Source organism: Pelobates fuscus, chromosome 3 (genome assembly GCF_036172605.1).
Source record: "Pelobates fuscus isolate aPelFus1 chromosome 3, aPelFus1.pri, whole genome shotgun sequence".
Classification (NCBI taxonomy): Eukaryota; Metazoa; Chordata; class Amphibia; order Anura; family Pelobatidae; genus Pelobates; species Pelobates fuscus.
The window spans coordinates 367,542,736-367,568,788 of NC_086319.1; the positions used below are offsets into that span (position 1 = coordinate 367,542,736).

General features: G+C 38.6%; 1 protein-coding gene across 2 annotated transcripts in view; it reads left to right on the forward strand.

The window, feature by feature from the left end:
* The window catches only part of LOC134603415 (immunoglobulin superfamily containing leucine-rich repeat protein 2-like), a 69,532-nt gene that overhangs the window by 35,763 nt on the left and 7,716 nt on the right, over nt 1-26,053 (forward strand). Inside the window, exon 1 of one of the 2 annotated variants that reach the window (XM_063449352.1) lies at nt 20,284-20,587. The exons of the other annotated variant lie outside the window; for it this stretch is intronic. The gene's annotated coding sequence lies outside the window, so the exon portion shown is untranslated. Of the gene's footprint in view, nt 1-20,283; nt 20,588-26,053 lie in introns of those variants that run through there. 2 annotated transcript variants of the gene reach the window in all.

Here is a 26,053-nt window from a genome sequence, read left to right on the forward strand (position 1 = left end):
AGAGCGAGAGAGGAGGATCATTATTGGTAGGAGGAAAGACAAGAAGTTCAGTTTTAGAGAGATTGAGTTTAGAAAACCGGGAGGACATCCAATCAGAGATGGATGAAAGGCAAGCAGTGACACATTGCAGGACAGCAGGGGAGAGGTCCGGGGAGGAGAGGTATATTTGAGTGTCATCAGCGTACAGGTGGTACTGGAATCCAAATGAGGTGATAAGTTTGCGAAGAGAGGAAAGGTTTCCTGTATTTCAATATTATAAGTTATCTAGGTAAACTTAACTTGCATTTAGACAATTTAGTTGTTGTGGTGTCAGTTCATGCAACCCAGAATCTCCATCTTTCCACCTGCTCACAATGCACATCATTCAAATATTGACTCTAACCATTCAGTTCTATTCTGCCTCATTTGCCTTTTTAAGAAAGGACACATCCCACATATTGTTTTGTTGGGTTACTTTCACAGCTTGGCACGTTCCAGGAATGATCTTGTGACAATTGGATTGAAATCCGAAGAGATGTTTACATTGCTTTGTTAGGACTTTCTTACACAATTGTAAGACATTCTCACAAGAAATAAACTTTAGTAATTATAATCTTATACTGGGTCTGTTTAACCATATGGATCAATGCATTGGTACCCTTATTATTTTACGATGTTAAGTGAGATTAGCCAGGGGTATGATAATGAATATTTTATTAGAGTTAATATCATCCACTGTGCAATCAGAATTTTGTGTGGCATAAAATATCTCTAATATTTTATAGTTAGATATTTTATTCATATGCGTATACATAAATTACAAGACGGTACAAAGTAACCATATTAAATGTGATCTTCTAATTTTTAAGTGCCAATCCTTTTTTTAAAAAAAACATTGCTTTTAATTCTAAATGTTAGCCCACGTAAGGCTTTGCTCTTTAATAGCAAATACAGCTACCTGGCTGAAACCAGACATCTGTACTAAAAACAGCATTGCAGATTGCTGCTCTAACCAGAACATTACTCCTGCAATATATCCAGAGCCCTCCCTGATAGCAATTCTTTTAAACCTTGCCGATTTCCATACAGCGCAGAGAGAAAGAGGGATTGGCTTTTTCAGTCTCCTTGTCCTATACAGAGTCCTGTTAGAAAAACCTGTTTCTCTGCTGGGTGAAGATCAACAATGTTGTGGATGTATAGTAAAGGATTATGGGAAATACAGGTGGCAAACATTTTGCAGTTCCATGCCCGGTGATCAGGAAAATACAGAAAATGTAAAACAAAAATTCTTCACTTGGCCATTCATACCCCCTGCCACGTTCTTATTGTAGAGTTCGCCCTCTCTGATTACTCATTTAAGCATTAATAATATGCGTGTGAATGATAATTTTGTGGCGAGATAGATTTACTGAGAAGTTAAAAGCTAATTATTGAAAACAAAACAAACAATAGAAAAATCTGCTCTATGGAGTATGTGAGAACAGCGGAAATCTGTTAGTGGGTATTGTAGGATAAAAAAGCATATTTGCAGCCCACGCACCCGAAATGCATTGCACTGTTCACCATGCTATTGCTATGAGTTACGGACCCCTCTGCAACGAAAGGGATTATGTGAACGTTAGAGTGAATGTGTAACAGAAATCCGAGGTGATAAAAAGAGAGCGAGAGATTACATTGTACAGAGAATGGATTGTTAGACCGATTTTTTTTGTTCTTTCATAAGTAAAGGTTTTTGTTGAATAAGGGAGGGGGGTAAACACATGCTGATGAACAGACGGAATGGCAGAGGGAAATGGAAAGAGGTGTGAATGGCACAGAAGGGGGGGCGAAAAAGAGTAGGGAAAAAAAGAGAATTCTAGTAGAAAAAGGAAAATAGAATGAAATACAAATGATGGACTGAAGGAAAAAAAATGGGAGGAGGGAGAGTAAATGAAAATATAGAGAGAAAATAGGAGAGTGATTCACAGCAAGAAAGAGGAATACAAGCAATATATAGAAATACGAAGTAAAGTGGACATTCGAGAACAGAACACGAAGGAGGAATAATTAGGGAATGGGAGTGAAATTTTAGAAAGAATGCGTGGAGGTGAATTGGATAAAGGAGGGCCAGTCTGCACGTGTTGGGAGACGGCCAGTGATGTGTCCTTGAAGAGAGGCTTATTCAGCAAATGCAAGGTTTTGTCTCTTAATATTTAATTTCTAAAGAAAAGCTTCAAAGCTAAGAGCCTGGGGAGGGTCATTGCTGGGGGGTGGGGGGAGTACAGATCAGCCGGGTGTGTGGAAGGGATGGTACCAGCAGAGGAGGGAAGAACTGATTGACATTCCGAGCACTCGGATCTTTGACACATGAGGGAGGATATTGATCCTCTCTCAGCCTACAAACTCTGCTGATAAATATTGATCAGGCTCAGACCCTCTGAGAGAGGGGTGTTCAATTGGGCGTGCCAGCTTGAGCGGCACTTGTGTATGTGGTGGGGGAATGTGTGGAAGCAAACCAGGAAAAAAAGTGTAATTATTTGTGAATACTATATATTTACAAAATCTCCATTATGCACCTCTTTATATGTATTACATAATCTGCCCGTTATTTTAAGCAGCAGTTTATGTTTTATAATCTTGTAGTGCACATACGGCAATTATTTCCCATAATAAATGAGAGTTAACAAAGGCTTTGCCCAGCAAGCACTATGGTGCCCCCTATTTGGCAGAATTGGACCTACATGCGCATAGAGTACTCCATATATTCCAAATCCCAAAATGGCGGATCTCCTGAATGCCTGTGCCTCAGTCAGAATTCTCTCTGGTTTACATAGAGTTCTATAACAGATGGAGAGGGTTCAGAATGTGGAATGGATACAGGGGCTAGCCCTGTGGCAACATGACCAGGCTGGGACCTGATGTTGTAAATTCATTTTATATTTCATTTTACATGAAAAATCTGTGCACTTACTAGTCGTTCAGCATTTCTTTTAATTATTTTGCTAGCTCGACTAACTTGTCACTCACACTATTTATAGATGACAACTTACATTAAGAACAAATGGCTTCAGAAAGATAAGTAAGCTTAATTATTTAGAGAAAGGAACAGTCTGTTCTGCCATTTACATGTGTTTTCTGTTGTTTTTTAATATATATACAGGGAGTGCAGAATTATTAGGCAAGTTGTATTTTTGAGGATTAATTTTATTATTGAACAACAACCATGTTCTCAATGAACCCAAAAAACTCATTAATATCAAAGCTGAATATTTTTGGAAGTCGTTTTTAGTTTGTTTTTAGTTATAGCTATTTTAGGGGGATATCTGTGTGTGCAGGTGACTATTACTGTGCATAATTATTAGGCAACTTAACAAAAAACAAATATATACCCATTTCAATTATTTATTTTTACCAGTGAAACCAATATAACATCTCAACATTCGCAAATATACATTTCTGACATTCAAAAACATAACAAAAACAAATCAGTGACCAATATAGCCACCTTTCTTTGCAAGGACACTCAAAAGCCTGCCATCCATGGATTCTGACAGTGTTTTGATCTGTTCACCATCAACATTGCGTGCAGCAGCAACCAGAGCCTCCCAGACACTGTTCAGAGAGGTGTACTGTTTTCCCTCCTTGTAAATCTCACATTTGATGATGCACCACAGGTTCTCAATGGGGTTCAGATCAGGTGAACAAGGAGGCCATGTCATTAGATTTTCTTCTTTTATACCCTTTCTTGCCAGCCACGCTGTGGAGTACTTGGACGCGTGTGATGGAGCATTGTCCTGCATGAAAATCATGTTTTTCTTGAAGGATGCAGACTTCTTCCTGTACCACTGCTTGAAGAAGGTGTCTTCCAGAAACTGGCAGTAGGACTGGGAATCCTCAACCCGAAAAGGCCCCACAAGCTCATCTTTGATGATACCAGCCCAAACCAGTACTCCACCTCCACCTTGCTGGCGTCTGAGTCGGACTGGAGCTCTCTGCCCTTTACCAATCCAGCCACGGGCCCATCCATCTGGCCCATCAAGACTCTCTCTCATTTCATCAGTCCATAAAACCTTAGAAAAATCAGTCTTGAGATATTTCTTGGCCCAGTCTTGACGTTTCAGCTTGTGTGTCTTGTTCAGTGGTGGCCTTTCTTACCTTGGCCATGTCTCTGAGTATTGCACACCTTGTGCTTTTGGGCACTCCAGTGATGTTGCAGCTCTGAAATAAGGCCAAACTGGTGGCAAGTGGCATCTTGGCAGCTGCACGCTTGACTTTTCTCAGTTCGTGGGCAGTTATTTTGCGCCTTGGTTTCTCCACACGCTTCTTGCGACCCTGTTGACTATTTTGAATGAAACGCTTGATTGTTCGATGATCACGCTTCAGAAGCTTTGCAATTTTAAGACTGCTGCATCCCTCTGCAAGATATCTCACTATTTTTGACTTTTCTGAGCCTGTCAAGTCCTTCTTTTGACCCATTTTGCCAAAGGAAAGGAAGTTGCCTAATAATTATGCACACCTGATATAGGGTGTTGATGTCATTAGACCACACCCCTTCTCATTACAGAGATGCACATCACCTAATATGCTTAATTGGTAGTAGGCTTTCGAGCCTATACAGCTTGGAGTAAGACAACATGCATAAAGAGGATGATGTGGTCAAAATACTCATTTGCCTAATAATTCTGCACTCCCTGTATATATATATATTTCTTGGCTTGAATAATGTATTTTAAGGGTATAGAAACAAGCCATTTCACATCTTCACCAGGTGTTTTAAGATGTAGTAGCTGTAATAATTGTAGTTATGGAGAATTAATAATTGAGCTGATTTTGAAAAAACTGTCCAACTGAGCAATAGTCACAGTTTGGCTATTTTGTTAATATTTTACCTTTTTTTAAATAGACCTAGGCTGAACTACAATTCAGATAAATTTGGATGGGGTGATTGGTCAAATTTCCAAGTCAAAATAAACTCCAATTATGTAACTTAACTGAGCAACGCCAAACATGTTCGATATTTGGCAGAATTTTGGTACAAAAAAATATTCTATCATTGGTTGATTTGGCAGAAATTAATTTTCTAGTATTAATTTACTACAAGGAATTATACACTGCTCAAAAAATAAAGGGAACACAAAAATAACACATCCTAGATCTGAATAATTTAAATATTCTTCTGAAATACTTCTTGTATATGTCCTTTACATAGTTGAATGTGCTGACAACAAAATCACACAAAAATTAAAAAATGGAAATCAAATTTTTCAACCCATGGAGGTCTGGATTTGGAGTCACACTCAAAATTAAAGTGGAAAAACACTCTACAGGCTGATCCAACTTTGATGTAATGTCCTTAAAACAAGTCAAAATGAGGCTCAGTAGTGTGTGTGGCCTCCACGTGCCTGTATGACCTCCCTGCAATGCCTGTGCATGCTCCTGATGATGTGGCGAATGGTCTCTCTCTGGACTAAAGCATCTGCCAACTCCTGGACAGTCTGTGGTGCAACGTGACGTTGGTGGATGGAGCAAGACATGATGTCCCAGATGTGCTCAATTGGCTTCAGGTCTGGGGAACAGGTGGGCCAGTCCATAGCATCAATGCCTTCATCTTGCAGGAACTGCTGACACACTCCAGCCACATGAGGTCTAGCATTGTCTTGCATTAGGAGGAACCCAGGGCCAACTGCACCAGCATATGGTCTCACAAGGGGTCTGAGGATCTCATCTCGGTACCTAATGGCAGTCAGGCTACCTCTGGCGAGCACATGGAGGGCTGTGCGGCCCCCCAAAGAAATGCCACCCCACACCATTACTGACCCACTGCCAAACCGGTCATGCTGGATGATGTTGCAGGCAGCAGAACGTTCTCCATGGCGTCTCCAGACTCTGTCACGTCTGTCACATGTGCTCAGTGTGAACCTGCTTTCATCTGTGAAGAGCACAGGGCGCCAGTGGCGAATTTGCCAATCTTGGTGTTCTCTAGCAAATGCCAAACGTCCTGTACGGTGTTGGGCTGTAAGCACAACCCCCACCTGTGGATGTCGGGCCCTCATTCCACCCTAATGGAGTCTGTTTCTGACCGTTTGAGCAGACACATGCACATTTGTGGCCTGCTGGAGGTCATTTTGCATGGCTCTGGCAGTGCTCTTCCTGTTCCTCCTTGCACAAAGGCGGAGGTAGCGGTCCTGCTGCTGGGTTGTTGCCCTCCTACGGCCTCCTGCACGTCTCCTGATGTACTGGCCTGTCTCCTGGTAGCGCCTCCATGCTCTGGACATTTCGCTGACAGACACAGCAAACCTTCTTGCCACAGCTCGCATTGATATGCCATCCTGGATGAGCTGCACTACCTGAGCCACTTGTATGGGTTGTGGACTCCATCTCATGCTACCACTAGAGTGAAAGCACCGCCAGCATTCAAAAGTGACCAAAACATCAGCCAGGAAGCATAGGAACTGAGAAGTGGTCTGTGGTCACCACCTGAAGAACCACTCCTTTATAGGGGGTGTCTTGCTAATTGCCTATAATTTCCACCTGTTGTTTATCCCATTTGCACAACAGCATGTGAAACTAATTGTCACTCAGTGTTGCTTCCTAAGTGGACAGTTTGATTTCACAGAAGTGTGATTGACTTGGAGTTACATTGTGTTGTTTAAGTGTTCCCTTTATTTATTTTTTGAGCAGTGTACATTTTAATGAATAGGTCCCCGATTTTGTGTTTCTTAAACTTCTACTGTGCAAATTAAAAAAAGGACTAACACTAATGTGCATGTTTTAAACATAATAATACCCCACCAATATTTTAAACAATGAAAATGTTTAATGTTAGCAAAATGTTGCCAGTTGCTTAATTGTCAAATCACACCTGGACCGTGTCATTATAATTGCAATGGCCATTTATACAGTTGACTTTCTGTGTTTTTGGGGTGGCTTGGGACCTATCGGAACCTCACAAGAGGTTGAAGTATACCACTTCAAACTGCACGGGAGAGTACTCTAAAAACCCCTTTTCCCTAACCACAAACTGAATCCCTCCCAAACCCTGAACAAACTCTTAAACTTAATAACGCAAAGCCTAAACCTGAAATAAAACCCTTTACCTTAATCCTATGTTTAACTCCAATTAAAAATGAAACGCCCCATGTAGCCCAATACTAAGTACTCTAAGCTTTTAATCCTCCTAATACCGAACACCCTGTGTAAACTAACTCTGATATTTAAGGTATTCTATAGAGTAAGGAATACAAAGTTGTATTCCTTACACTATAATGCCTTCTGTCCCCCCCTACCTCGCAGCCCCACCCCATCCTCTAACGTCTTCTGCAGGGGCTAATGCGCAGGCGCAGCTACAGTATTAGACCGTCCCAACAGGAAAGCTTTCCTTCAATGCTTTTATTGACGCACTGCATAAGGACGTCCAGTGTCAGTTAGATGGCCAAAGTCGCTCAACCAACAGGAAGTGCCTCTAGTGGCTATCTGATTGACAGCCACCAGAGACAGTCTTAGTCCTGCAATGTAATCTTTGCAGTTTCTTAAAAACTGCACTGTTTTACATTGCTGAACTAAACGGGATTGGGGCATTGCCCATCCAGGCTCTTTACCTCTCCCTGGGGTGTAGTGTGGGGCTGTAATCTTGCAGTTCCTCGTTTCTCACACATGCTGTTTATTATGCTGGGGCTGGAATGACATCATATTCCAGCTCCCGGCATCACAGAGGGCCTGCGAGGGAAGAGTGAGCAACTGCAAGATCAGCACTCCCTTGCCGTCTGTCTCCTCTCCCCCCCCAACATTTATCTGCCTTACTAAATAAGCGCCACTTCAGTGGTGTCCTAGGGTGACCAGTCGGCAACCTCCTGGGTCCCCTGTGACAGGGCTCCTTTCCCTTTATGCACCCACCCAGGATCGGCCCTGGCCAGGGGGCTTTCAGACAGTGACAGAGTCGCTTTAACCCTGAATGCAGTTACACAGCTATATACACTCATACACGCATTATACTCAGAGATTCAAACAAAATACATCATAAACAGGAATATGTAGAAACATATAGACATATCCAGTTGTCAAATTTGAATATATAGATTTTTTTTTCACGCCTGCAATGTCTAGTTAATAAATTTGTTAAACTCACGTTATCTGCCTTTTTCTTTTTTGGGGGGGAGACGGAGGGAGAGGTGAGCTGGTGACATGCTTACAGGCGCATGCCATTTAAATTCAGCTCTGGGTGGGGTTTGAAGCTATGATGGGTTAGATTGCAGGATATTGTGGATGGTGTGATAGTATGAAGCAGAGATAGGTGTAGTCAGGTATTAGTATGTGGGGCAGGTTCACTTAAAATACACTGCTGTCGAGACTCAATACTGGCACTAAGCAGTGACAGAGTATCATTTATTAGCCTCTTATCATGATGCTTATGTAATATGATTTCTAGGAATGATTAATGTTCTCATACTGTGGCTGAAACTCTTTGGATAATGCAACTGTGTCTCTTGGCTGAATTGCTGTAATTTTAATGATGATCTGAATAAAGGGACTTGTGCCCTCATTTACTGATCCAAATAATGTGCCAGGTTACTGTTTCCAGGAAACCAAACCCACTCATCTTCATTTAATATCTGTGTCTGAAATTGAGATTTCTTTTTTTTTGCCTGGAACCTAATTGCACCCAGGGGTTTATATAATAAACAGGAAATTAGGAGGAATTTACAGACACGTTGAACATTTTAGGTGACAATAAAAGTTGCCAAAATTCTACAAGGTTTTTTTTTTAGTTTCCATATATGATGCTCTGGATCCAATTTTTTTAAAAAAGGTGTTAACAATTCCCTGTAATTCAGTGTTAAGTGAATAATCCCCCTCAATGTATTACTATCTTACAAAACGATTAAAATAAACTGAAATATATCTCCAACCTCAATACCAACAGACAAGGAGAGCAGACCTGAAATTCTAACAGGGTTATTCAACAAAGTGAGAATTCCAAGTGGATTAAAGAGAATATGAAATTTAAAGTAGAGGTAGCTGAAATGGAAACATTATATTAGTCACCTATGCAGAGGAGGCTCTAGACTTTGCGAAACTTGAACATGAGGCCACCAATCTTCTAGCTTGTTTGGATAATTTAACTCAACACAAATCAACATATAGGTTCCTTGCTTTCATGGGAGACCGATAGATTGCACTATTTGCTTGTCTTAGTGTGAGGCATGATGTGGGCAGTTAGATGGCAACGAACTTACAGAGTTTCAAAATGCCTAATCAAAGGGCTCACATTTATATTACTCATTAACAAGAGAAAGGAAATATACCATGTTTTACCTGAATGAAATACCATGGAAATGAATGTTGCACATACAAAAGAAAAGAAACAATAAATGAAGCATGACAAATGCAATATAAATTTATAATAATATGACACACTCTTATTGCATCTCCGTTTACAGTTGATTTATTGCATGAGTATCTTGCCCTGTGGTTTTTATATGAAGACATGTCTACCTCCGTCTCCCACAAATTGTAGCCATGAACCAGTTTTTAAATACACACTCAGAATACAAGCAACAATAAATGCTAACTCCTTAATGCCACAATATTCGTCCACGCAGTACAGGTCCATAATGTCAACCCTTTTTTGGGGTTTGCACCTCTAAGTTCCATCCCTCCAGTTTTTCTTTCCCCAATTCTCAATCTTCAAGACACACACACACACTCCAAAACACCATTCTTCCAACGTTCAAACTGGTCTTTAGGAGTGAAGTTGTTGCTGATGTCATATATTATAGGCTTTTTCACTGAGTGCGTTATAAGCGCTGACAGGTAGGTATATCAAATGGCAGCAGCAATTTCTGTTTTTCCTTGAGTAAGCCTGCCTGCCTGCCAAGTTTAGTTTACATTTAAGTTGATCTGGCGTGTCCTGGCTGATTCAAGCATTAACCAAAGTCCATATAGTCTCACAATGACTATAATGAAGAGAAACAATGTTAACATAAGGAAATCATCATAACCAGTTAGACCGTACCCACAACACTGTTATTTACTGACATGACAATTGTAGGTAATTCAAAACACATTTTTAATTTAAGGCCAATGTAGCCAAACTGGCAAAATTCTCTACATCAAGTATCCTTCCAGACTTTGGCCTTAAACGGATACTGTGGGCACTATAACAACTTAATCTTTTTGATAGTCCACCAATCCTACCTCACAAAACCCAATATTAAACTAATTAGAAGGCTTGTAAATGCAGCTTAAAGCCATGCCTCCAAGCTCTCTGGGAATATTACCTCCCAATTCTCATACTCTAACATCCCTCCATAAGAAGCACTAGAGTGGCCGTCATCCGTGTGGTGTGCTCAACCCAACTGGTGTCCCCAGGTAGTGTTGGGGATAAAATCAGCCCGGGCCCTTTGTGGATGATGGATATTTGCCAACTCATTCAGAGCTCTAGAAATTGGAAATGAATAGCAGAGACGTGTTTAATAACCAATTCAAGTTCCTTAATTACGCAAGTTATATTTATGCCCCATTTTCATAGCAGGATGGGAGGGGGGAAAATGAGCATATGGGCGTGACAATGATGACAATGACATAGATTGTTTTTCACAAGTTATAAGCAGCTGTTCCTTGTTATATCTGATAAAAAACAGATATTTACAAATACCAAAATCGCGTGGGCAACTACTTGCTTTACCTCAAATCAGTTTGATATATGTGTTTATATTGTGAAAACAATAAAAATATTCAAAACAAATACCAAAATCTTGGACAATTAACAAGAACATTTTTAAATCAGTACTTTTCCCGTAACTAGGATTTTAGATAAATTGTATCTCCGAGAATCGGAGATACAATTCCAAATTTAATCTTGGTTCAAATTAACCCTTATATGAACAGCTAGGATAGATAGTGAAATGGATATTCGTATGTACAGGTAGCTTAGCTCAAGAGTGCCCACTTAGTCCAAAAAGTGCCCGCATCGGATGTGGCTAGCCTGAAATAGATGGAAGTCAATGTTTTAGCAGGTCTCAGCTAGCCTCCAATCCGGCGCAGAGTTCGATGACACTCAATGGTAGGTCCCGGTCACCGAAAACTAAAGTACTTTTTTGGGTACATGGGGTTTCCTCATGTCCAGGGTGTCGTTGGATGCCTCACCACCTCCTTTATCTCCCCTGCAAAAGGCGCCCGGTTAGCTGGTGCTGGGACCGAGAACGCTCACATTAAAGTTTCAGCAGATCGTGGTTAGCACACAATCTGAACTAGAGTTCCATGACATTTGGCCGTTGGTCCCAGTCAGATGGGTCATACTTCTGAAGCCTTCCTGGGGTCTCCTGATGGTCTAGGACACCACAGTGAAGGGTGCTGGGGAGGGAGGTGCACTTTGCAGAGGTAGTGAAATTGAATTATAGGTCCTTTGAGGGAGGTGGTGGTTAGGGAACCTGTAATAGTTCGAGCTGACCGGGAGGCCTTTCACAATGGTGGTTAGAGAGCCCTGTACTAGTTTGAGGTGACCGGGAGGTCTGTCACATATATTTTACAGTCTCGTATAATAAAGGCCCATTAGGATAATTTAGAACTATAAAACTTTATTTGGTTATGTAGTGGAGACATCTGGCTATGGCATGTTAACTGGATTTCCTTTACACTAAAATGCTAGATAATTCAGACGCAAATAGAGTCAGACAAAACATAGATCATGAGACCTTGATGCCTTAGCTCATAAAAATTATCTTTATACTATAAATTTAAAATTGACTTGTCTCACTTTCTATATCAGTATTTCACAGCTTCCTGTGCTGGCGCTTTCTAAACAACCACTTAATAAATAATTATCTGTGTAACATCTTTTCTACCAGATGGCATTTTTTATAGGCGTGAACATTATGACCCCCATTTACAGTGACGTGTTGTTTATATAGAATCTCCTGCATTGTCTGCTGATATGCATGGCTGAATTTTTGATGTCGGATCTTTTGGAACTAGAGGAACTATAGAAGATAGAGGTTGTTTATTTTTCTTCATTATCCAGCTGGCAATTCCTATGGCAACATCCAAATAAAGGGGAAATAGAAATACACAAGGGAGCCTATGGTGCAGCTAGGATCTAGAGGACAATTCCCAACCTGCAACCTTGAGATAACTCCTTGGTTCCATGAATTCCAATGGATCTCGGGGGCATGTCCACCCAAAGATGTCTAAGGATGCATCTTATTACACTCGTTATTAAAGAGTAAGGAGATAAAGCCCTGGTACAGCCAAAAAAAATGTTGTTTTTAAGAGGATGCTTCATAAATGCACACTTTGTAACAAATTTCACTCTTCTAATGACTAAACTGGTGCAGTTATAGACTCCAGACGAGGTAATGCTCGTGGAAGCCCTTCTAGTAGTAGCTTAGGATTTATAATAATTTTGCTACATATATATACTTGCATATATATATTATATCATTCTAATTAAATAAACATATTTGCCTTATTTTCATAGCATGCGTTATGATGGCACTAAATAAAAAATAAAAATTAAGTGTAAGAAGCTGTTCTTTACCTTCACTGCCTGTCCCACCTGCTCCTCACCTGGCAGGTAAACAAAATAATCTACTCGGCATCCCCCAGTGTCTCTGCACTTAAAGGAACGCTCCAGGAAGTGCCCTCCAGGCATGTTTTGACATCATACCTTGGGTCTGCTGGGCACCACTTTTGTCTTCATACAGCCTACAAGTTAGCTTACAAAGTCCATTTTTGGTAATCAGCATTTTCAAAACAATGTCAATTTGTTGCATATAGATACCAACAAGCTATTTGAGCAACGGTACAGAATTTACACTGACACTTGATACTCTATATTCACTACTTGTCACAATTCCAAGCGAGTCCTTCGCAACATACAGGTCAGCTTCTAACAAAAGTACGAAGGGATTACCGGACCTTAGAGTGGCTAGGCTGGTAGAAATAGGAAATAACAGAAACAGAAATAACATTATCCTGGTTAACTATTAAAAGTCTGGGCCAGGTTGAGTCAGAGATAACTGTGTACTATTAGGACTTAGGCAATAGCGAAGTCAAAGGACAACGCCAGGTCAGGGATACCGGAATATCATCATAATAGCAGCAAAATAGTCAAACGTACAAGAAAATGTGTTATGGGGTCAGAAATCATGAAAGGCACTGTTTCCAAGGATAAATGGGTTTACACAGTATCAGGCCCTGATGTCGTCACCCTGCATCATTTGGACACATGCAACTCTCAGACATTTTGATGCTGCGACCGCACTAAATAACAGTCCATAAAATACGCTAATGTCACAAACCGCGTCATTCTAGAAGTGACCAGTTTTGAAATAACTAAGGTGCGTCCAAAATAATGCAAATGCAGCCGAATTGATGCTGGAGCATCAGACCCAGTATCTAACCTTACACTAGTACTTTCCATCCTCAACAGATTTCTGCGACAAGCTGACAAATACTTTTCCCTGAGTAAACAAGATTTTATTTTTCTGTCCCTGAACTGCAATTGATATTCAAAATAGTTCTATTGTTTTCGTAGCTATCCAGGCATCCTGTAATCCTGTATTATAAATAAGTGATATACATTACTTGCCATGACAACGCATTCCACTGTTCTCCTCTGCTATTTTTTTTTTTAATGCTTGTTAAAGGTGGTAAATATTACATATCTGCTTTGTTGCAATCTGTGCTGACATCCATGCATTAATACAATTCCGAACTCAGATGACGATATGTTTGGAATTTCTATTTTTATCCTGCAGAATATAACCTAAAATAATAAAGGCAAAATACAAATTGTGCGTGGATTTGGCTAGTACAATGTATTGAGGTGAATAACTATTATCTGCGTGCTTTGACACAGTTGTAGGCTTGTATATTTTTTTCTTGAGGCAAGTGAAATTACTTTTTATTCTGGTATAACAAGCCAGTTTTTAAATAAACAGTGCACGCACCATAACCACTAGTGTCCACTGTAGTGGATATGGTGCAAGGATTGACCTGGAACCCTCTCAGAGTAATTTATCAAAACATTTTGCCGCCCTGCATTCAGAGTCTCTTAGCAGGAAAATCTGGTTAGCTCCACTGGACTAAACAGGGACATGCAGGCCCATTCTAATTGGTTGAGAAGCTGAGGGATCTCACCCAGAATCGACGGCAAGAAAACATTGGATGCAGCGCAGGTGCCCAAGGGACCCGGATTAGTTCTAAGATGGCTTGTCAAGTTACTATGGGTGGGTGCCAAGACACACCTGGCACCAAAACTACTACACAGGGTACTAGTGGTTATGGTACTTGGATTTTGTATATACTAATGAAATGTATCTCTCATTTAATGAGCAAGGAGGTACTTATGGGGTACATTATAATTATGGCACAAAATATAATTGGTCCTACAGGGGTTACATAGAGTTAACTCTGTTATTCCCTTCATTAATAATTAGCATTTTGTATAGATTTAGGGATTAACATCACCACTACTGTATTACAAAATGCATGTTGTAGGTGCATGCCCCAATAAATGTTTTATGTATGGAATTCAAGTATACAGGTAAATTCTGAAATGTGAATATTTTTAATATTCTGCTTACATGAGCATTGGCCACTCATAAATATTGGTCACTTTTTCTTAAAGAAATGTTTTCTGAATCCATGTCGAGCTGTAAATTCTATGCTTGTGCTATGCACCAATCATATTATATTTAATTACTTTGTCTAATTTCCTCCTAGTCCTACAATCTCTCACTGTCTTTTCTTCCCCCCTTTCCCCCCCCCCCCCCCCCTTCCCTTTGCCTTTCCTCTGGCATTCTTTATAAACTCCCTGTATACAGCTCTTTATATTTATGACTCTCTGGAGCAGTTAAACACACTGCGAGACTATAAAATAGATTGTAATAGATAAAACTCAACATAAAGACCGTGCTCTGTGGAAGACTGATTATTACGGTACAGAAAAGCATGCACAGAATATAACTCATAAAACACACAATATACACATCATATACACACGTTCCGGTGCTATAGAATTTTATGTTTTAAAAGATGATACAAACTTTTAAATCTGCCTAGCGGCAAAGGACATGTTGAAGAAACATTAGCTTTTCATAGGGAATCCTATTATGGAATATGAATGGGCATTTTTATTGTCACTGTTAAGTGAAGATGATGTACAGAAGAGCAATATTCTCTCTAGAACAACTCCCATAATGTATTGGAAAAATGTTATCAGTCATCATTGTTTTAGATCAACACGGTAGGCCGACGTTAGATGGAATTGCGTAATAAGTGGATTGGTGTTCAGTTTTCTAGTGCTTGTGAAAAAGGTTCTAACACATTGCTGGCCAAGTAAACAGACAGATGGACGGGAGACAGACAGATGGACGAAGACAGAAGGATGGACGAAGACAGACAGTTATCTAGAACACAGTTATGTTACAACCGCTGTCATAACTGGTGCAAATCGTGTATCCTGGATTCAAAAGAAAATGATCAGATTGCTTTGGAAATTGTGGAGAGATAATAATGGAACTCTAATAAGAGGTTATGAATGAAATCGATGCATTTAAATAATGTGCTCTCTAATTGGATTCTTTGTGTATGCCAGTTTAAAATGCTGGCTGAACAGAGCTGGATTATTTGGGAGGATTCAGAATTATTACAGATTGATCATGATTTATTTATATAAAGTGTGAATTAACAGGAATACTAATACACACACGTACACACACACGCACACACGCACGTACGCAAGCAAGCACACACACGCGCACACTTACTCAAGCACACACAGGCGCACGTACGCACACACACACACACGCACACAAACACCCTTTGTTGAATTTTTCTAATTCATCTTCTGGGGCCTAAAATTTGAAATTCACTTTACATTTTGCCAATTCACACTTTAATGAATAAGAATAATCCCGTGGGTGTATCTTTTAAATACAGAGGTGCCGCTGACTTCACTCTCATATTGGAGGGGCATGGCATGGGGCACTATTAGATGATCTGTCACGAGGGGTAAAGATGTGTGCCATGTAAACATATACCACACTAGGCTATTATGGAGTATACTGCTTATTGCTATAGGCCTGCACTGCACATAACCAGAAAAATGTACTAAATCTAAACTTTACTTAAAAATAATAGTACAAAAATTGAGGTACAGAATATAATAACTTGATTTAATGATAACTTGATGTATACAGAAATAGTCATGATTTTTTTTGTTCTTCAAACATAATATGTGTCACCTGATCTGGGAGGAGACGTTGGCGATGCATTAGGGGGCACCCTGGCACACCCCTTGCGCCAACGTATGCTTATTTTGCACTGCCAGCTCTATACAGCTCTGTATTCGTTAAATGAGTAGGACAAATAATGTAAGCAAAAGGTGAAAATGTATAACGGTAGCAAGTTTCCTATTACAGTGAAGCGTTCTGATTCCAGCTATGTGTAAATAGGCATATTCATCTTAAATGCAAAAATAAGAAAATAGGTCCACTATGCACCTCACCTGGTGTGCAAAGTGGTAGCAATAGGAACTCCCCACCAGGCCCTCAAAATCCCTAAAATAAATCTTAAAGTAGTACAGTTAGTGATTTTTATTCCACCATCTGCAGTGGATCTGCTTACGTTTCAGCCAGGTATGGGCTTTGTGAGGCTTTCTTGTTATTTGCAGACAGACAGACTTACCCAAAAGAATTCATATTGTTTTTTGGGAACAATTGTCTCCAATCATTTCCATTTCCCTTCTGTAATGTTCTAAGAGCTGTCACTCTGACTCCGCTGATTGCACCTATCTGTAGAATGAACATCTCACCCTTTTGTCTGTGTGTCTTGTGTGAAAAGTCGCTGATGGCATGTCTGTATCTCAATGTATTTCTCCTTGTTGCATTCTCTTAGTCTGTCACTCTTTTTCTAGTTCTTTTCTGATTATTCAGGTGTGAAGCAGGCAGGATTACATTGTCTATTCAGAGACCCCCGAGCTGGGAAAATAGCAGGCACTTTGCAAATATGATTATTTTCTGCCTGAAAGGATATGTATCTGGTACAAAAACATAAAACCATGCACATATTAATCTGTCTCGCTTTCCGCATGTGTGTATGTATGTGATCTGCTCATTATTCTATATTTGTCCCAGTGCTGACCTTACAGTAAAGTCTTCCCCCTTTACCACTACACTAAACATAAACACTATACTATCCGTAACTATTAACTCACACACTATACTAAAAACAAACACCTACACTACACTAAATATAAACACTTACACTATGCAATCAGTAAACATTAACCCACACACTACACTAAAAACAAACGCGTACACTACACTAAACATAAACCTTTACACTACGCAGTCAGTAAACATTAACCCACATACTATACTAAACATAAACACCTACACTACACTAAACATAAACACCTACACTAAACTACACTAAGCATAAACCCTTACACTACGCAATCAGAAAACATTAACCCACATACTATACTAAAAATAAACACCTACACTACACTACACTAAACGTAAACCCATGCACTACACAATCAGTAAACATTAACTCACACACTATACTAAACATAAACACATACACTACACTAAACATAAACACCTACACTAAACTACACTAAGCATAAACCCTTACACTACGCAATCAGAAAACATTAACCCACACACTATACTAAACATAAACACCTACACTACACTACACTAAACGTAAACCCATACACTACACAATCAGTAAACATTAACTCACACACTATACTAAACATAAACACCTACACTACACTAAACACAAACACCTACACTACACTACACTAAACATAACCCCTTCCACTACGCAATCAGTAAACATTAACCCATACACTACACTAAACATAAACACCTACACTACACTTAACATTAACCCATACACAACACAATCAGTAAACATTAACCCACACACTACACTAAAAATTAACACCTACACTACACTAAAAATTAACACCTACACTACACTAAACATTAACCCATACACTACACTAACATTAAACGTTAACCCCTACACTATGCTATCACTATAACAGTAAGCCCTATAATCAACTACACTAAACATTAACCCCAACACTACCTTAACACTCACCATTAACCCCAACACTACTCTAACACTAACCATTAGCCTCTACATTACCTTAATGCTCACATTAACTCTAGCCTTAAAATTAAATGTAAAATAACATATACATAACAGTGAAGTGTATTTTGGGGGTAAAATGATGCCATTTCAGGGATTGGGAGACATTAATAAACAACTTGATCTTTGGTCTTATTGACCTTGGTATATTATGATGTCTCTCTCTCTCTCTGTATATGTATATATTTGTGCTCACACACACTCACACACACACTCACACACACACTCACACACACAGACACAAATATACATGTATGTATCCATAAATACATTTACATAAGGACTTGCAGATGTAATTTAAAATATGGTGAAAAACTTGTTGCAGAGAATGCGTTTGGTATATAAACCATCTGAATATTCTACAACATTTGCACATAAAGGTGATTCCAGGCCTAAAGCAAGAAGTGTGCGATCTGCAATGAAAGGCATTGGAAACATACATTATAAAGGCAGAAAACAACCAGCTCGGAGATATTATTCTCGACATGTTTGAGGGTTGCATTCTCATTGTTTAAAGCATCTATGAGGTTTTGCAGGAAAATAACCCTTTTAGTGCCAAGGGAATAAGAAACAGTTACAGGCAATTCATAGATAGATACAAATATATCTATCTATCTAATATCTATCTATCTATCTATCTATCTATCTATCTATCTATCTATCTATCTAATATCTATCTATCTATCTATCTATCTATCTATCATCTATCTATCTATCTATCTAATATCTATCTATCTATCTATCTATCTATCTAATATCTATCTATCTATCTATCTATCTATCTAATATCTATCTATCTATCTATCTATCTATCTATCTAATATCTATCTATCTATCTATCTATCTAATATCTATCTATCTATCTATCTATCTAATATCTATCTATCTATCTATCTAATATCTATCTATCTATCTATCTATCTATCTAATATCTATCTATCTATCTATCTATCATCTATCTATCTATCTATCTAATATCTATCTATCTATCTATCTAATATCTATCTATCTATCTATCTATCTAATATCTATCTATCTATCTATCTAATATCTATCTATCTATCTATCTATCTATCTAATATCTATCTATCTATCTATCTATCTATCTAATATCTATCTATCTATCTATCTATCTAATATCTATCTATCTATCTATCTATCTATCTAATATCTATCTATCTATCTATCTATCTAATATCTATCTATCTATCTATCTATCTATCTAATATCTATCTATCTATCTATCTAATATCTATCTATCTATCTATCTATCTAATATCTATCTATCTATCTATGTATCTATCTGTCTGTCTGTCTATCATCTAATTATCCATTTATCCATCCATATCTCTATCTCTCTATTTCTCACTCTTTATCTCTCTATCATTTATCTATCTACCTGTGTCTATCTATCGATCGATCTATCTATCTGTCTATCTATCTAGCTATCTGTCATCAACCTATCTGTGTGCTATATTTAAGCCTCCTTCCCCTTTAATTAATGTGTCCAGTACTGTGAATTCTGTTGTTAGTACATAAATAAATGACAATAATAATTATATGTAAATGAAGAAGTGTGTCTGTGAGGATTTGGACACACATTTCCTTATCCCAGCACACACACCTCCTTCTCCCAGGAGTCTGCTGAACTGTCGAGAAATTAAAATCTGGTAACAAAATCAATTATTTATATCAATTCCTGGAAGGAATGATGTATAAGGGGTTAGGAGGAGGGAAGTTTAACCTCTACCATGCCAAGCTAGGTTTGCTGGAATTAATCACTGGGTGTTACAGATGTCTGCCAGGGATGTCTGTCTTGTCTGTCTGTCCATGTGTCTGGTTTTCACTAAGCCTTGACATTTTCATATGGAGTTCTATCTTGACATCAATTCTACTGCACCCTATGGTGATCAGCAGAGATATCAGACTTACAATAAATATTGTTTTAAAAATCTCTCTTTTATGTCTGAATCCTTCTCTCTGTGCTTTGGAGCTATTTGCACTCAATTAGAAGGAACAAGAAACTGAAGAGCAGTAAGGCAGGGAATGCATGAGGGCAGGGAAGGGAGGGGTGCAGCCAGGCACATGGATGTAGAGGGAGGGGTGCAGAGCAGGGACACATTAATGTTTCATTCCATTTGATGGTGGGGGGGTCCATGCAGCTCTAGCCCACTCAGGATCTGCTTGGGGTGGGCTGTGGGAGTGGACTTTCAATCTGAGAATACTGCACAGTTTATTGATGGGAAACTGAGGACCCTTACAAAATTCTAGTTATCCCTTCCAATCCCAATAACCTGAGGCTGACAGGGGTATGTTAAACCCACACCCCTTTACCTGAAGGGGCTGCTCTGCCTGATTAGAACCCCCACCCCCCAAAACAGATTTTGGCAGGTTTTAAAGTTTGGATAACCTGTTTGACTGCACCCTCTTCTACAGATCGTAAAGGTGGATACAGGAGGTAAGGCTTTGTTCTGATATTGACGATTGGAAGATAGGGGTAAGAGAGAAATTATAAGTAGTTTGAAACGGGCAAGATGGGAGATATGGGGGGCAATAAAGGACAGGGGTGTGAGAAAGATGGGAGAGGTGGGGGCAATAGAGGGTAGGGGTGGGAGCAAGATAGGAGAGGAGGGGGGCAATAAAGAGCAAGGTGGGAGCAAGATGGGAGAGGTGGGGGCAATAAAGAGCAGGGGTGCAATAAAGGGCTGTGTGGGGGCAAGATGAGGAGGTAAAAGTTAACCCTTTGTAACTTTAAACAATATTCTTGAAGACAATGTTAATGTATTCTAGAGCCTCTCAAATGATAAATACCTTAATGAATATATAAGTGTGGATAACAGAATTATACATATTTAGACAATATATGCATTTATCCATTTCTTTTCCATTTTTGAGAATCTACTTAACAGTTGGATTTGTAATTATTCCTGTGTGATAATATATATATATATATATATATATATATATATATATACACACACATACATACTGTATACTGTATGGTGTTTGACAAGCTGGGATATCTATGTATAATCTACAGCAACCTGGATTCATAGCTTCATCTATGGATACATTTTAACTCTTTCGGTAGCTCAGTACAAAGCTATGTGTTGCTCACCTTTTGACAATTAAAAAATAAAAGGTTTAAACCTGTGGATTCACCTGCCTACATACTAATGTAAATAGCGTTATGCAGTGCATGGGTACATAGCTAAGTGTAACCAAGTCCTTCTGAATGGATGTTCAATGAAAGTGTGTACTTTGAGTATTTCTGAGTGTTTGAAATTGCAGTCAGCATGGTTTATATGGTTTATAGGGATAAGAAAGGATGCGATTGCACACAGGCTGCATCAGATAGGGATCTGAACAGTAATATTTCGAAGGATTAAAGTGCTAGGATCAGGTTAGCAGCTGCAGGAGCTGATTTTTATCAGCAGAATATCCTCAGAGGAGATTTTACTTCCAACAAAAGCAACATGTTGAGGTTGTGACAATGTGCTCCTTCAAGTGGCTAGGAATTAATCAGGGAGAATTTATTGCAGTACTGTGGACAGCTCCTGATGAATTCAATGAGCCTCTACCAGTTTATTCCTCCCATAGGAGAGAGTCATGGTGTGTTTTATGGCTGGCTGAATTCACTTAACCATGAGGGTAGAATAGAGCTATCATCCACAGCCAGTTACTGTAATGGTACTTTTATTATTATTTATATGAATCCATGGTCATTGGGCAGAACACACACAGACACACGTGTAAATATTGCTGTAACACAAATACTCTCTGATACTGCCCAGTCACACAGAACTCCAAGATTATGTCATATAATGTTCATACATTTTTTTTATCTTCCCTTTATTATAATTTAAAAATATATCCATCTATATAACTGCACTCACACACGTGTCTGTGATTTTTGCTACATTTCCCCATTTATATACAATGTATGTCTGTATACACACACACACACACACACACACACTGTGTATGTGTGTAGGCATGCACAAACAGTACGTTTTATGTGTGTTTCACTATAACAATAGCATTTTTTAATTAGTAGGGCTATTTCTTATTTATAAAACGCCAACCTGCCCTGTAGCGCTGTACAATTTAGGGAATAAAGACAAAATACAGACGCATCTTGCCCCCCCCCCCCCCCCCCTCCCCCTACACATCTATTTATCTATCTATCTATCTATCTAATATATCTATCTGTCTATCTATCTATCTATCTATTTATCTATCGATCTGTCTGTCTGTCTCTCTCTCTATCTAACTTTCTATCTGTCTGTCTGACTGTCTGTCTATCTGTCTGTCTGTCTGTCTGTCTACAGAGTGTATTTTGATGGTCTGTTTTTTATGTTCACGGAAAGCACTTTTTCATAAAAACTAGAATTCCTTTTCATATATATTTCTAAATAAATGTTATCTGCATTCCATCTATCAGGAATCTATCCATCTACAAATCTGACCTTTTATACAAATATCTACACAATTATCCCCCTCCCATCACCCCCCCTCCCTCCACTTCTCCCTGCATGTATAATTCTCTTGCATGTCTGCATTAGTCCCTCTCTGCCCTCCCAGCATGGGATCCTCTGGGCTATTCAGAGCAGGACAGCCTGCCTGTGTCCTCCAACCTGCTTCCTTTGTCCATGCAGAATTTAAGGTTAATTTGGCAAATGAGCATGGCAGGGCACGAGGAGAGTGAGTGATGGGCAGATCTGGGGAAGGAGGGAGTAGTGAAAGAAAAACAAGGATTAAGAAAAACAGCACATTTGCTTGCAAGCCTCAGGCAGCATGTCAAGTTTTAAAAGGTTTTTACAGTGGAGATGGGGGCAACAGTGTGATCTCTCTAGGGATAAAAAGAACAGCTATTATTGAGGTGACATTTTCTAGAACAGAAACCTGCTTGACGATTACAGGAAAAGAGGAATGTGAAAATTATAAGGGAGGGAGGGGGGAGATATGGGGAATGGAGGGGGGTGGGGGGTAGGACCAGTGATGGTGTAGGAGAGATTGGGAATCAAGGACAATATGAGTAAAGTGAGGGGAAACTGATTCACCCCAATACTGTCGAAGAAAATTAATAGGGGCTCAGAGATATGTGCCTATAGGTAATGGGGAGCAGTAGCATTTTAATATGGGCAGAAAAAGGAGAGGTCCATAGGATGGCATGGGGTTCTAGAGAATTAAGGGGCAGGTATAATGGAATGGAATTAAGTATTGCACCAGTGAGGGGTATGTTTGGGGGCTGGTGGGAATTGTTAGGGGGTCAAAGGGTTAAGGAGATTTTCAGAGATATTGAAATCACTGAAATGTAATTGTTTCTAAAGAAATTGTTTCAAGGTCATAGAGGACACTGGGAAAAAATGGATGGCTCAATGTAATTACATTTTGCAACAATATATACAATTATATTCATATATGTACTTGTTAATAATCTAATTAAATCTTCAAATAAATAAATATATATATATATATATATATATATATTCTATATATATATATATATATATATATATATATATATGAAGTATATATATATATGTGTGAGTGTGTGTATATATATATATGTGTGTGTGTGTGAGTGTATATATATATATATGTGTGTGTGTGTGTGTGTGTGTGTAAGTGTATATATATATGTATGTGTGTGTATATATGTGTGTTTGAGTGTGTATATATATATATATATATATGTGTGTGTGTGTGTGTGTGTGTGTGTGAGTGTGTGTGTGTGAGTGTATATATATATGTATGTGTGTGTATATATTACATATACACACACATACATATGGTGTAACACGGCTATTTATTAGCATATACCATTTTAAGGTATTCGTTAAGAAACCATACATACAAAGGTCTGATATATTTATTATTATTTTAAAATGTATTTATTAATATGTTATAAATTCACATGAAAATTATTATATCTATCCAACAGACAGACGCATTTAAAATCTGATAATCTAATTTAAAAGATCTACCAGTATATACACACACATATATATATCTAGGTTAGACTTGTACGATATATTTTTTCATTCTTGTATATTTTAGGAATACATTATAAATTTTATTTACATATATATTATTAATATATATAATGTATATATTCTATATGTCATATTAATGTTCTACTAGTTAATATACAATATATTCAATGTATTATCTTTATCAATAAAGTGAAATTAATATTTCACAGCACACAATTTCAAGACAATCTTTATGTATTTTTCGCTAAATATTAATTCATTGGAAGTCCCCACGCCGTGTATTGTAACATTCCGTGAACTGTTGTTGTTTGGTAGAAAGAATTTAGCTGTGTGAATGCGTTTTTTTTTTTTTGTTTTGTTTTGTTTTGTTTTTTCAGAATTATCTTAAAGTAGAATTAATATATTGATTAAATAAAAAGCGTTTAATATTACATGGGCTATACATACTGAACGAATACACAGTATTTATACATTTTTTCTAATTTAAAATATTCAATCACATGGATTAATGCAGTTTTCAGATCGATGTATAACTGGAACTATATATATATATGGTATCATTTATATTTAAATATGTGAGAAAGATATTATATAAAAACATTGAATTGTAGTAAAAGTAACTCTTATTGTCTTATAATTCTACACTGTAAAGCCTTTATATACCGACTATATCGTCATAATTAGCTATAGGATCTAATATTAGTTATAATTAGTTCTGAGTTTATATTGCCATTCTTATACTTGTATTGTGTTTTTGTGTAATTTGCACATCACATTGTGTGTCTCTGTGTTTTACACATTTGGTAGATGTGCTGCATGGTGTGTCTGTGTGTTTTGCACACTGAATTGAATTGTGTGTCTGTGTGTTTTGCACAATGAATTGTGTTTCTGTGTGTTTTGTACACTGTACTGCATTATGTGTCTGTGTTTTTTAACACACTGGGTAGAATGCTGCATTGTGTGCTGTGTGCTTATACACTGGGTAGAAGTGCTTCATTGTATTTCTGTGTGTTTTACACACTGTGTTTTGTGTCTGTGTTTTACACACTGCATTGTGTATCTGTGTATATTACACACTGAGTACAACAGTTGTAAACAGTGTGTTTTACACTCTGGGCATTGTGCGTCTGTGTGTTTTGCACGCTGCATGTGTGTCTGTGTGTTTTACACTCTGGGTAGAGGTGCTGCATTGTGTGTCTGTGTGTTTTGCACTTTGGGTAGGGTGCTGCATTGTGTTTCTGTGTGTTTTGCACGCTGCATTGTGTGTCTGTGTTTTGCACACTACATTGTGTGTCTGTGTGTTTTACACTCTGGGTAGAAGTGCTGCATTGTGTTTGTGTGTTCAACACTCTGTGTAGATGTGCTGCAGTGTGTGTGTGTTTTGCATACTGCATTGTGTGTCTGTGTGTTTTACACTGTGGGTAGAAGTGCTGCATTGTGTGTCTGTGTGTTTTACACTCTGGGTAGAGGTGCTGCATTGTGTGTCTGTGTGTTTTGCACTTTGGGTAGGGTGCTGCATTGTGTTTCTGTGTGTTTTGCACGCTGCATTGTGTGTCTGTGTTTTGCACACTACATTGTGTGTCTGTGTGTTTTACACTCTGGGTAGAAGTGCTGCATTGTGTTTGTGTGTTCAACACTCTGTGTAGATGTGCTGCAGTGTGTGTGTGTTTTGCATACTGCATTGTGTGTCTGTGTGTTTTACACTGTGGGTAGAAGTGCTGCATTGTGTGTCTGTGTGTTTTGCACGCTGCATTGTGTGTCTATGTTGAAGGTGAGATGTCCCCCCCATTAGGCAGGGCAGGGGGGTCCAGTCATTACATGGCTGTCATGGTACAGACAGCAGCCTGGAATAAGATAATATAGATCTTTCTCCCAGTGACAGGAGCCCCCCTCTCTCCATGTAACATTGCTGGATTAGCAGTGAG